The following is a 4,861-nucleotide window of genomic DNA, read 5'->3' on the forward strand; positions in this document are numbered from 1 at the left end:
GTCGACGGATCAGGCGACGGACCGTCATGGTCACGACGGACCGTCGAGGGTCTTCGTTCCAAAACACATCAACTCTGAAATCTGGGTACTGAGATCGACTCTCTGATCTTCGCGACGAAACTGCAGGACGGACCGTCGCAGATACGACGGGCCATCACAAGCCTCTTTACCTAATTTAAATCTCTGAACTTTGTGACGGACCTGCAGGACGGACCGTCATAGACACGACGGACCGTCACAGGTTGCGTAACCTAACTGGGTCAGATTTCTGCTAAAAGTTTTAAAGGGATGTTTTGGACTATTCATGACAAACTTTACGAAATTAGTGGGGTAATTTTAATAATTTATTTACTTGGGGGTTAAAGGAGATAACCTTGAAATAAATAATGGGTTACTTTTATCATAATGAATTATATGATAATCAGGGTTAAAGAAAAAGAATTTGGAGAATAAAAGGAAAAGACAGAAAGGGGAGAACGAGCGAGAGAGAGAGAGAACGAAGAGGATAGCAAAAGGCATTGGGGAGAGAGCTTGCTTGATCACGATTCTTCGGTGGAGGTAGGTTATGGTTTATGCTATGTGATAGTAAACTCTTAATAGCGATTGATATGTATTGGGTGGTATTGTAAAGTCTTCTATATACTTGATTATGTGTTTGTATGTTGTGATCGTATAATTGTGGTGATTAGAATGAAGAGATTGCTGAACCTTCAATCCTAAATCCTCTTTGCTAAGATGATGCTTGACATAAAGAAAGCTTGATCAACTGAAATAATGAGATAGATGGATCGTAGTATCACGTTCCGACACGTAGGAATAATGGATCGGAGTGTCACGTTCTGACACGTAGGAATAATGGATCGGAGTGTCACGTTCCGACACATAAGAATAGTGGATCGGAGTGTCACGTTCCGACACGTAGTATTAGGGGATCAGAGTGTCACGTTCGGACTCGTAGCATTAGGGGATCGGAGTGTCACGTTCCGACACGATAAGAATAAAGAGAAGTAATCTTGAATTAACTTAATGTACTCGAACTCAAAGAATCTAGTTCCCAAATGAGTATGGTGTGGAGGCTTGAGTCCTCATTGGTGTGCTTGGTGTTGTTGCCAATGGTTCTTGTACTTGTTGATTGTCACCTGTTAAGTATTGTGGTTGATTTTACATTATTATTCCGTATATATATTGCTTTCTATTTTGAGTTGGCCGATGATACCTACTCAGTACGTGTTCCTTGTACTGACCCCTACTTTTATGTTCTTCATGTTGTTTTGTGGAGTGCAGCAAGTGCACAAGTGACTTCGACTCGTCTGCAACTCTAGCCAGTCTCCAGCACGTCAGATTTAAGGGTGAGCTATTGTTCCTAGCTCGGACTGGATTCTGTCATTCACGTCTTGATGTCCTTGAAGCTCGGACATGGACTATCGTTTTACTTATCTTAGTTCTTAAATACTCTTAGACTTAGTAATTTGAGGATAGATGTTCTTGATGTGATGACTTCCAGATTTTGGGGATGATAAGTATTATACTTTAGAAGTTTATTTATTGGTTATATTAATGAGTTTTGGTCTTCCGCATTATATTTTGTTCATTATGGTTGAAATATTGGTAAACGTTGGGGTTTAGATTTGTTGGTTCGCTCACATAGGAGGATAAGTGTGGGTGCCACTCGCGGCTCGTTTTGGGTCGTGACAATATGTTAGCAGGAGTATGTAATAAATCAATATTAGCACAAAGAAAAGTTAAATTTATGCTAGAAATACAAATAAATTTCCTTGAATATAAGTTACAACATGATACAAATTATAAATCATAATGAATAAAGAAGAATTTACAGTAGACGACATATGAAAATCAATATGGCTTAGTAATAGAAATAATATTTTCAAATTTAGGAAGACGATATAAAAAAAATAGGAAATAACTTATATTTAATGTTAGAAAAAGAAACAGCAAAATTAGAAGATAGTCTGACAGCTATGATAAGAATAACAAAGGAAAATGAAGAAATAGATAAATCAAAAGAAATTGAAAAAACAAAAACACAAGCAAAGAAAGAAGTACAACATCTAGAAGAAATAAAAAATACAAGAATAAGTGAATTAGAAAAAGAATTAGCAAAACTATAATTATTATATGAAACCAAACAAAAAGAGAAACAAATAGAAAAAGATAAAGAACTTGAACTAGAATTAACTAATGAAATGAATAAAATGAAACAAAAATTAAATGAAAACCTTGAAATAAACGAAATAGAAGAATAAGATACAATGAATGATCAAAAATCAGAAATAAGTGATATAAGTGAAACATACACATAAATTTTAGAACAAGTAAATAACCCAAAAAAATTAGAAATAAATACAGGAGATATAAATCAACCTAGTACATCAAGAGTTAAAACCCCTGACAATAGTCCTAGAAGTAGTCCTAGATGGACAACACCAACTTATTATACAGATAATTACGAACGATCAGATAGAACAAATGCAATATAGAATAGTAGATTAAATACAAAATGGACACCTCGACCAATAACTGAACAATATAACTTTTTAGATCTAGATTGTGTTATAGATATAAATAAAGCAATCTTACTATGGGTAGGAAATATATCTAAACAACTAATTGATAACAACATAACAACAAAAGAAACACCAGGATATATAGAAAGAACATTTGTTGGAACAACAAAATTATGGATAGGAAATTTACCTCAAGAAAGTCTAGAAACACTTAGAGTGAAAAGAAAATAGATGGATCTCCATCAACAACAACTATAGATATACTAGATAAATATGAATTAGCAATACGAAATGAATTTGGTGGTATGACCACAGAAATAAAGGAACAAAATAGAGAAAAAATAATAAATAGACAACTTATGAAAAAATTGGCTATATGTAAAATGTGTTATAAAGAAGAATACACATGTGCATTCAAAGAATATTATTACAAAGCAAGATATGATACAAATGAAGCAAAAGAGATAAGACAACAATATTTTACAAAACTACCAGAACCATTTAGTACAAAAATAATTAAAGATTGGAACAATGAAGGATTAACAGATACTTTAGGAGCTAGAATAAAATTTCTACATCAATGGTTTATTCAATTATGTGAAAACCAAAAAGAGAAAATTAAAATGGAAAAAGTATTAATTAAAAATCTGGCATGTTGTAAAGATAAAACAGCACCACAGTTTGGATGTACAAATAAATATTATAAAAAACAAAAACCTAAGCGATACAAAAATTATAGGAAAACCAAAACTAGGTACAAATACAAAAAAACAAGACAAAGATATTATGTAAAAAATTATAAAATAAAAAGATCGTATAGACCAAAGAGAAAACCACCAGAATGTACTTGTTATAACTGCGGAAAGATAGGACATTTAGCTAGAGATTGTAAGTTACCTAAAAATCCAAAAGGAAAACAAATAGTAGAAGTAATTAAAGATAATGAAGAATACATGCAAATAGAATATATAGACTATGAACTAAGTGAAAACGATAGTATATATGAAGTATCAGATATAGAAACTGAAAATGAAGAAGAAAATATTGATCTAGAAAATGATGTAATGAACGAAGAAATCTAATGTCTGAAGACGACATAAAAATAATATCTAAAGAAGACTATCAAAATGAAGAATTATCAGAACAAAAAATTATATTTGATAATACAATTTTTGAACAAATAAAAGGAAAAGAATTAGACCTATGTGTAGAAAAAATACTTGAAATACCTATAATAAGAAATTGGTTCAAGAGACAAAAAGATGAATAATATGTAGTTAGTCAGAAAGAATACATCATAGATTGTAAATATACAAAAGGAAAAGCACAAATACCTATACTAAATAAGAGGATAATAAATAAAGAAATACAAGATATAAAAGCTAAAACACCCATAAAATACGTACATTTAGGAGGAACAGAAATATTAATAAAAGCATGTTTTAGAGAGGGAATAGATACACCCATTGAAATATATTTAGCAGATGATAGAATTATACACCCTATTGAAAAAAGCGTACTCAGTGTAGTAAAAGGAAACTTAATATACCAAAAATTTAAATTCATAATAAGTGCAACCTACTGTTAATGCTTGTAACGACCTGTTTAGTCGTTTTGAGCAACAGATTTTATTTCTGGAAAAACTGGCTGAGTCGACGGATCCCACGACGGACCATCATGGGCACGACGGACCGTCGTGGGGGTCTCGTTCCAAAACACTTAGAATTCTGAAATTTGGGTACTGAAATTGACTCTCTGAACTTCGTAACGGAATGGCAGGACGGACCGTCGTGGGCAGGACGGACCATCACAGCCATGACGGACCGTCACAGGCTGCGTAACCCTGCCTGGGTCGGATTTCTGTTAAATGTTATAAGGGGCGTTTTGGACTATTCCTTCTTATAATTATAAAGTTAGTGGTTTAATGTTAATAATTCAATTACTTAGGGGTTAAAAGAGATAACCTTGAAACAAATAGTGGGGTATTTTATCATCTTTTATACTTAATTATATGCTAATTAGGGGAAAAGAAAGAGGGGTTTGAAATAAGAAAAATAGAAAGAGCAAGGAGAGGAAGAACGAACGAACGAGAGAGAGGAGAAACGAAGAGGAAAGCAAAGCATTGGGAAAGTAGATTGCTTGATCACAATTCTTCGGTGGAGGTAGGTTATGGTTTATGCTATTTCATAGTAAACTCTTAATAGCGAATGATATGTATTGGGTAGTATTGTAAAGTCTCCAATATGCTTAATTGTGTGTATTGATGATGTGTTTATATATAATTGTGATGAAACTAGAATGATGAGGCTGTTGAATCTTAAATCCTAAATTTACTT

Source organism: Solanum pennellii, chromosome 7 (genome assembly GCF_001406875.1).
Source record: "Solanum pennellii chromosome 7, SPENNV200".
NCBI lineage: Eukaryota > Viridiplantae > Streptophyta > Magnoliopsida > Solanales > Solanaceae > Solanum > Solanum pennellii.